Genomic DNA, 10,183 nt, shown 5'->3' on the forward strand with positions numbered 1-10,183 from the left:
TTAGTCTGTGTCCTTAATAAGTACATTTCGATAGTTGCTTAAGTAGCAGCACACTTTGAAGACTGACTCAGCAATGTCAATCATACAAATAGGGAAAGGCCGGTCCAGTATGCGATAGCTTTTCACGCGTGCAATCACCCTTTCTACATGCACCCTTGCCGATGCGATGCGCCTGGTTTCTAATACATCTTGCGCATTCATTTGCGCTTCGTGTCGTTCTCGAAATGGAGGCCTGTATATTGTCAGTCCAGGCGGCAAGTATGGGAATGTGAACCCTTTGTCAACCATAATTGCATCGCCAGGATCCAATTTATCCAGAAGCCCACTGGACTGCAGAATAGCCTTATCCGACACAGACCCTCCCCACAAACGTGATGCAAATGCTATATATCCATCAGGGGTACACCCAATCAGGACCTTATATGTGTTGAAATGTTTGTAGGGAGAACGTTTGGCGCTGTGCACTCTGTGATGATGGTCGTTGAATTCTAACCTCCGTGGCATCTAAAACAAGCCTAGTATTTTCAAAATGCCGGAAAGATTTTGGGAGATGTGCCCTAATTTCTTCTCGAGAAGGTATATGGTTAAGGTGCGAAAGCTCCCTTTCCAGAAAGTTGATCCATGTTGTGAAAACACGACTGACTTGGCTTTCTGACATGCCAAAGTTGCGCGCTAGCTCCATTCCAAGCATTCCTGTCCTCAGCCGCACAAGAACCATAAAAAATTCTGTGGCTAATTCTGTTTCTTTCGGTCGGCCACGACTTTCATTGTGGCCTTTCTTTTCCCAGCTCCAATAAGACATCTCCTTGGCCCTAGGTGCAAAGTACTTCAGCAAAGAATTAAAAACTTCATAACATGGTAAACCAGTGTAAAACATGCACCTCTTGGCTGACTGCTTAATTGTATCTAGGGTCAGCAACTGTGACATAGCCACATCAAGCCTACTTTCAAGATGGTAATTGCTTTTCTGCAGCTCCGACATATCTTGGTGCATCCGTCCAAGCTTTTCCTCCAAGTCTTTTATCTTGCTCCTCAAATCATTGCAGGAAGCACATTTTTTCCCAAATTGTTGGCTGCAATCTGCAAAGACAAAAAATTCACAAACGTGTCAGGTGTTACAAATGGTATACACAGCAAGTTCAGACAATGACCTACTTTCACTGAACCTAACTTGAGGCACGCAGCTTCTGTGCAGTAACACTGGGTTGTGTGAAAGTAACATAAGACTTCAGTAACATCACAGATACAGACAAAACAACATCGTGCAGCACTGTATACTAACCACGGGGAAAGATTTACTTCTTTTAGGTGAAGGCATTGTGTGCCCAGGAACAGGATTAAAAAGCCCGGGTAGAGTGCCAACATTGCACTCACACTGCCTACCACTGACAGTGGTAATCTATCAATATAGTTGCACAATTTCGTGATAGAAAAAATGACATCAGCGACTACACACGCAGCATTGGATGACATGCCAAAAATTTCGCTAAAGCGGCAACCAGTGCTTCACAGGGCGCCTGAAATCAGACTCCTGCCATGTCCCTGAATCTCCGTAATGCGACTGACAGATGCACGTTTAGTGGGCTGCTCTCCAATCAGCTCGGACGACCACTTGAAGTGAGAGCTGCAGAAGAAAAATCAAGTTTCCCATGCCGACCCTACCTAAAGAGCTGCATTAAAATTCAGTGAACAACAATTAAAGATATATTTAAGTCATGCACACAACTTTCCCATTTTTATGCAGCCGTGGTGAGTAATCGAACACAAACATAGTGCTTAGACTGAATCAAGGGCGTTACCAGAATATCGAGGGGGGGGGGGGTCGTCTGACTCTTTAGATAAGTTCGTGCAAGTGTTTGTACATTAAAGGGACCGACAACTGGCCAGATCCTGGTGGAAATGAAGAGACCATGAATTATGACATTCCAGCACCTTTTTCGCGTTGTGAGTAGGGTTTACATTTTTAAATCGTGGTTAAAAGCAACAAAAAACCGGTATGTCGCTCAGCCTAGCAGAAGAACCTTGAAGCTGGATTATGGAGTCTATTACATTGTTGTACTTAACCACATAGTCTGATGCTTTCATGCGCGCCATAATTAGTACTGAAAATTAGAGTATGTACATTATTATCTATCCCCGCTCCATTCTACTCTGCTTACGAGGTAGAAGGGCTTGCATCGTGCGAAGCAGCACTGCCTTCGCGGCAGTGAGTGAACGATGTCAAGCCGTGGCACATACACGTGGAGTGCACGCATGCGCAGTAAACCGCTGCGCTCGAACCGCTCTCGCGCTCACTGTTAGCTGCATGTGTTGTCATGTGTGTACGATTTCATATTCGCTGCAGATCGAAAAATAGTGATTACAAATGTTCAACGGCATTTTCGACGTTACCACTCCGTGATTAGACACTCTGACCGGTAAGCTTTTCGTTGGGCTAAAGAAAATGAGTACCATAACAATTCGTTGTCAGTTTCTTTAAGCGTGCATTTCACTATAACAGCTTGTTGGTCTGGCTTGCAGCATTGCGACAATATTGTTCAAGCAGATAACATTAGAAAATGCTCACCATCCCCATTCTCATCAAAAGCTGCCCCACTGGATGCAGTGGCAGCAAGAAGGTGAGTTGTGCTTAGCTGACTGGAGCAAGAGGTAGCAGCTGATCCGCCTGCATTACAAGGACCGTTAGTGGTGAGCACACTGTTACATGTAGCTTTGCGAGTTCCTCGATAATAACAAACGAGATGGGCAATGGCGGTAGTATTGACAAGCCTCCATTAAGCGTGCACTTCACTATGGCTGCTTGTCGGTCTGGCTTGCAGCATTGCAACAATATTGTTCAAGCAGATAACAATAGAAAATGCTCACCATCCCCATTCTCATCAAAAGCTGCCCCACAGGACGCAGTGGCAGCAAGAAGGTGAGTTGTGCTTAGCTGACTGGAGCAAGAGGTAGCAGCTGATCCGCCTGCATTACAAGGACCGTTAGTGGTGAGCACACTGTTACATGTATGTAGCTTTGCGAGTTCCTCGATAATAACAAACGAGATGGGCAATGGCGGTAGTATTGACAAGCCTTCATTAAGCGTGCACTTCACTATGGCTGCTTGTCGGTCTGGCTTGCAGCATTGCAACAATATTGTTCAAGCAGATAACAATAGAAAATGCTCACCATCCCATTCTCATCAAAAGCTGCCCCACAGGACGCAGTGGCAGCAAGGTGAGTTGTGCTTAGTTGACTGGAGCAAGAGGTAGCAGCTGATCCGCCTGCATTACAAGGACCGTTTGTGGTGAGCACACTGTTACATGTATGTAGCTTTGCGAGTTCCTCGATAATAACAAACGAGATGGGCAATGGCGGTAGTATTGACAAGCCTTCATTAAGCGTGCACTTCACTATGGCTGCTTGTCGGTCTGGCTCGCAGTATTGCAACAATATTGTTCAAGCAGATAACAATAGAAAATGCTCACCATCCCATTCTCATCAAAAGCTGCCCCACAGGACGCAGTGGCAGCAAGAAGGTGAGTTGTGCTTAGTTGACTGGAAGAGGTAGCAGCTGATCCGCCTGCATTACAAGGACCGTTTGTGGTGAGCACACTGTTACATGTATGTAGCTTTGCGAGTTCCTCGATAATAACAAACGAGATGGGCAATGGCGGTAGTATTGACAAGCCTTCATTAAGCGTGCACTTCACTATGGCTGCTTGTCGGTCTGGCTTGCAGCATTGCAACAATATTGTTCAAGCAGATAACAATAGAAAATGCTCACCATCCCCATTCTCATCAAAAGCTGCCCCACAGGACGCAGTGGCAGCAAGAAGGTGAGTTGTGCTTTGTTGACTGGAGCAAGAGGTAGCAGCTGATCCGCCTGCATTACAAGGACCATTAGTGGTGAGCACACTGTTACATGTATGTAGCTTTGCGAGTTCCTCGATAATAACAAACGAGATGGGCAATGGCGGTAGTATTGACAAGCCTTCATTAAGCGTGCACTTCACTATGGCTGCTTGTCGGTCTGGCTTGCAGCATTGCAACAATATTGTTCAAGCAGATAACAACAGAAAATGCTCACCATCCCCATTCTCATCAAAAGCTGCCCCACTGGACGCAGTGGCAGCAAGAAGGTGAGTTGTGCTTTGTTGACTGGAGCAAGAGGTAGCAGCTGATCCGCCTGCATTACAAGGACCGTTCGTGGTGAGCACACTGTTACATGTATGTAGCTTTGCGAGTTCCTTGATAAAAAAGCGAAGCAATGGCGGTAGTATTGACAAGCCTTCATTAAGCGTGCACTTCACTATCGCTGCTTGTCGGTCTGGCTCGCAGTATTGCAACAATATTGTTCAAGCAGAAAACAATAGAAAATGCTCACCATCCCCATTCTCATCAAAAGCTGCCCCACAGGACGCAGTGGCAGCAAGAAGGTGAGTTGTGCTTTGTTGACTGGAGCAAGAGGTAGCAGCTGATCCGCCTGCATTACAAGGACCGTTCGTGGTGAGCACACTGTTACATGTATGTAGCTTTGCGAGTTCCTTGATAAAAAAGCGAAGCAATGGCGGTAGTATTGACAAGCCTTCATTAAGCGTGCACTTCACTATCGCTGCTTGTCGGTCTGGCTCGCAGTATTGCAACAATATTGTTCAAGCAGAAAACAATAGAAAATGCTCACCATCCCCATTCTCATCAAAAGCTGCCCCACAGGACGCAGGCAGCAAGAAGGTGAGTTGTGCTTTGTTGACTGGAGCAAGAGGTAGCAGCTGATCCGCCTGCATTACAAGGACCGTTAGTGGTGAGCACACTGTTACATGTATGTAGCTTTGCGAGTTCCTTGATAAAAAAGCGAAGCAATGGCGGTAGTGTTGACAAGCCTTCATTAAGCGTGCACTTCACTATCGCTGCTTGTCGGTCTGACATATTGCACGTATCAGCCAAGCGATGAACCGGAGACCGGGGACAAATGCTCACAGATACTGTCAATCACAGCATTCGCTGTTCTAGTGAAGTGCATTCTGTCGACTAGCCTTTGCTTCATTAGTATATCGTTCCATATGTTCTAACAGATGCACTTAATCAGGGGCGTAGCCAAGGGGGGGGGGGTTCAGACCCCCCCCCCGAAATTTTTCAGTTTTGCTTGCGTATATAGGCACGCACACATACAAATGCACGCACGAACACATACATAAAGTATGGTTGAACCCCCCCCCCCCCCCCGGAAAAAAATTCTGGCTACGCCCCTGCACTTATTCTATATAGCTTGTCGCGTCAAGTAACCAATCCAAGTGCTATCGTACGAGCAGCGACGCGCGAGAGATCATGATATTGTGTCAAGAGCAATCATAAGTACGACACTCGAGTATTCTTTATTGTCGCAATAAAAATGCGAGTTATCTGGCGCGCAGACGCGCATGTTATAAGCCAGCCGGACGCCGTCTGCACTAGCCCGCGTGCGAAGAGCCATGAGCGTGCATTCGACGCGTAGGGCGCTCTGAACGAGTCACACCCGCCGTGGGCATGCTGTCGCGCGGCTTCGCACATATGCCGGCGACGCGAGCCCGCGTGCAGAGAACTGCGAGTGTACTCTTTACCTACGAACGCGTAGCGCGCTCACAAAAAAGCGATGCCGCCGCGCCCACACCACTCCCGAACCTAACTTCGCTGCCACTTACTTGTATGCCTCTTCGTCCAACGTTCGTAGCGCTGCACTGCAGCTTGTCCGGATGTTCGCCTGTACGTGAAGACGCTCGGCACGTAGTCCGGATGCCTGGAGAAGTTTGAAGGCTGGCCTGCAGTTAAACAAATGCGTATGTTTATACAAACGATGCACCCCAGGCCTAAATTTATGACATACCTGTTATGAAGTGGTCGCAACAAATTCTTGAGTGCGCGTTTGGCAGCCATGTTGTGCCGTCCTCTTTCACTCGCCTTACTGCGTTAATCCACAGTGTTCTTCGTGTTGGGTAACGACTTTCGGAGGGGAAACGAAAAAGTCGGACGTTACCCTTCCCGTGATAGTTTGTGCACCCGTAGGCGACGCAGTGTGCAGGCATGGCACCCGCAAAACGGCAACAGGTCGTGCCTGAGCAACGGCCTCCTAACGCCTCAGCGTACCGAAATGCCCAAGCCGGCGGGAAGGCGTCTGCTACCTTTCCAACCGCATAGAGGGCGCTCGCAAGAGGCGCGCTCGAGCATGCGCAGTAGCTTTTTGCAAAGTGTCAATTGGTACTGCGCGCTCTCCAGCGGCTCCTAGTGGGTCGTCCTCTTCTAAACGCCGCTCGCGCTCGGAGCCCGTGTTTTTGCCTTGACTGTTGCCATAGTGCATTGTCGCCGGGTGCCGTTCAATAAACCGCTTAACAGCTCTTTTACTGACGATATCACGAGCGAGTTTGCTGTGGTTTAGCTTTTGACATAATCTTTCGCTTCGCTCTTTACTTTCTTCAGTGAAACATCATTTTACTTAAGGATGCACATTCAATAGCTGCACTGACAACCGCAGGCGGCCGGAATTTCCGAAGTGCTCCACTACGGCGTCTCTCATATTCATATCATCATCAACATTTATTGACCCTTAAAGGCCATTTGGAGGCTATTACATAAGGGGGGACAAAAGCATCAATAACAGCATGGTCATTATTATGCAATGCTAGTAAAAGAAAGAAAAAATGCTCGCAAATTACGAAATACATGATTTCAGTTTCAAAAGCGACTGTTGTAATTTAGCGACTGTTGTAATCAGTATTGTTGTTATTGTTTATGTTAATGCTGTTCCCACTGCTTGGGCCCGAATAGGGCCTGCAGTATTTGTAAAAAAAATAAAAAAAGCGAAGAAGACAGTGCAATAGGTAGAACAAGTGGTATAAAGGCCGTTACAAAAAATAATAGTACATGAAATAACACTGTAATGGTAGCAGAGTATGGTGATCGTGGTCTTGGGACGTTAATCCGCAGATGTTAATATTATTAATAGCTGCATTGGCATTCACTTTTAAATTCTCATGCGGACGAACCACATACCTGCCTTCATTGTCTGCAGGAAGGACTGCTAGGCTATTATCCCGAAGAGAATTTTTGACTTGGGGAGCTTTGCCCGCCATACCGCATCAACGCCTGCTGAGAACATCTTCAAACATCACTGCCTTCCGCACACATTGAAACATCTCTGACTAATATTAACAATGCTCGAGGAGAAAATCTAGGTTCCATTCCAAGTTTGGGCTAGGGTGCCTTGATGCCTGCGCGCTCCGCTGAGGGTGAGGACAGGCGCGTCGTCTGCTACGACGGCCGCCATTGCGAATCCCGCCGCAGCTCGGCAGCATGCGAAACGCGCTACATAAAGCGCTTGCGGTGCGCGGATACGTCCGGAAATAAGTGCACGCTAGTGAGCTTTCTCTTTTTCTTTTCTTTTTGAAGCTTGGGCAGCTTTTATTGCTGTTGTTGCCTAAACGTTTATTAAGGAAGCATGGAGCGGGCTGTCTGTATGTCTTGTGCTTTGCCCCCGATGTCCGCGCTGAAGCCACAGAGCGTACGAAGGTCACTTCGAAGCGGCCGCGTTTGCGAAAGGAGCGCGTTGTTCAAACAGAAATACGTAACAACTCTGACAGTTCGCGCTCGTCCTGTGTGTACCTGTTCGTTTGTTTCGTGCGTCCTGCTTTATGTTTGAGCAGTGCGCTTCAAGTGTCGAGCTGTTACGCATGATAGTTCGCGTTCGTCCTGTGTGCGTTCTTTTGCCAGCGCGTCGATCGAGCCCAAAGGACGTGCGTCCTTTGGGCTCGATCGACGCGCTGGCAATTTCGAGCTGCTTTCCATTCTTCGCGTTACATTCCAATTTGCTATCGCATTCATTGCTTCGCCGTTGCGGCGAAACTGTGACTTTTTTGTATCTGCAGTTTCTTTTTCTGTAGGTTTTCTCGCATGCCCCATTGCATGCACATTTTATTGACTGTTTCCAATACTGTTTTACACTTTGTGCGGCAGATGCAGGGCATCGTTTATTTGTCTATTTATTAATAATAATATCTCGGGTTTTACTTGCCAGAACCATGATATGATTATGAGGCATGCCGTAGTGGAGGGCTCCATGAATTTTGACCATCTGGTGTCTTTAATCTGCACTGACATCGCACAGTACACGAGCCTCTAGCATTTCGCCTCCACCTAAATGCGACCGCCGCGGCCGGGATCGAACCTGTGACTTTCGGGTTAGCAGCCGAGCTCCGTCACCACTATACCACCGTGGCGGACGTATTTTTAAGGCGAAAGCCTTAATGCCTCATCAAACGCGAAATTTGACCGTCGGCGTCACGTCCGGCGTCAGTACCACGACGTCGGGGACGAGGGATGCAAAAAGTCATCGTCACGTGATGACGTCACCATATGACGTCATTACGGCTCGTGACGTCATGATGCCGTTATCACATGACATCGTAGCCTGGTCAAAAGTGGGCAGATCAAGGAGGCAGTGCAAAACCAAGTGAGGTGCCTCCGATCTTGGAGGCAATGCAAAACCGCGCTAGGTGCGCAAAAAACTAAGAAGAAGATGCATGGTTTCGCTTTCGAGCCGTCTTAAGCGAACGCATAAGGGACCCTATGAGTTTTATTTCATTAACTGGTTATTCATGACGTACTCATTCTGCAACTTGACTTTGTTTCCTGTATTTTTTACTGACATAGCGTGTCTACTGTACACAATGCCCCGTCTTCTTGTTGTTTTCATGCGTCTTCTTTGTATAGACTTGTATAGTTTCGCAAGAACTGTTTGTATGCGCATTCCTGTATGAGCCTTCAGGGCTTACATTATTAATAAATAAATAAATAAATAAATAATGCTTGCTCAAAGAAATAAAATACTGAATGTGTGTGTCCAAAAAACGGCAGGAAGTGGAAGATGGAAGCTGCGATGAAAAAATCCGTAAACAGGGGGGGGGTGCTCGAGCCAACGTTTCGACAAGTGGACTTGTCTTCCAGTTCCAGCCTTGAAGAAGACAAGTCGACTTGTCGAAACGTTGGCTCGAGCACCCCCCCTGTTTACGGATTTTTTCATTGAATGTATGTGTGTGTGTGTGTGTGTGTGTGTGTGTGTGGTGTGTGTGTGTGTGTGTGTGTGTGTGTGTGTGTGTGTGTGTGTGTGTGCGTACGTGCGTTAATATCCAGGCCATTTATTTGTGCGCATTAATGCTGAGCTGACAGAAGCAATTACACAAGTAAAACGCAAATTACACAATAAAACACTACTGCCACTAGTCGACTCACAGTGATCGTAAATGATTAAAAAAACAGGAACTGCGTAATTATTAAGAGAGGACGAAAATGTAACCTTGAAACACAGAAACAGGGAAGGATAAAAACATTTAACTGCACACATACATACATGGGCATCAGACCAGCACAGGAGGCGTACTTGAAACACGGAAAGGAATATAAAAAACAAGAACGCGCCGTGGTTTTAGTTATGGTGCTTGACTGGTGACCCGAAGGTTGCGGGATCGAATCCCGGCCGCAGCGGCCCCATTTCGATGGAGGTGAAATGAAAGAGGCCCGCGTACTTAGATTTAGGTGTACGTTAAAGAACAACAGATGGTCAAATTTTGGGAGCCTTCCACTATATACGGCACCTCTCATAATCATGTCGGGGTTCTTGGGACGTAAATTCTCACAAATAATTTTATTAGGAAAAAAGAAGGATTTGATCTGCAGACAAACACGCATAATATATTCCATGATACATTTGAAATCACAAAAATAGCGAAAGCAAAAATAAAAGGCAGATACAGGACCAACCAAATGCAGTAAAGAATGTTTGCGAAGAAAATGCCGGATTCATGCACACGTGAACGAAAGCATTTTAAACATGTAGCTGATATCAGTGTGTCCATTTATTACGCAAGGTTAACACCGTCAGAAGTTATCCTTGCATGTGCATTCGAAATACCGGCCGGAAACTTACTCTGCAAGTGCATAATGTTTCTTCGGATGCCGCTTGTCACCTTTGATTTTTACTGTCCAAAGAAACCTCGTATCTTCCAAAATGATACCGGCTCCAGCGTTTCTGGAATGATTGGTGCACTGCGGCACGCACCCGGCCGTGGTGACGGTAGCGAGCGATAAAACTGGAGGGAAACGAGCGCCGACCTAAAAACAGCACGCGCGCCAAGCACAAGAGACCGGGCGAGGGATTCAACATGGCGGCCACGCT

The 10,183-nt window shown here is 46.9% G+C and overlaps 1 pseudogene; it reads right to left on the minus strand.

The window, feature by feature from the left end:
* Positions 1 to 691, minus strand: LOC119375910 (uncharacterized; annotated as a pseudogene).
* Positions 692 to 10,183: the final 9,492 nt, after the last annotated feature.

This window comes from Rhipicephalus sanguineus, unplaced genomic scaffold, assembly GCF_013339695.2.
Source record: "Rhipicephalus sanguineus isolate Rsan-2018 unplaced genomic scaffold, BIME_Rsan_1.4 Seq1015, whole genome shotgun sequence".
In the NCBI taxonomy this organism is placed as follows: Eukaryota; Metazoa; Arthropoda; class Arachnida; order Ixodida; family Ixodidae; genus Rhipicephalus; species Rhipicephalus sanguineus.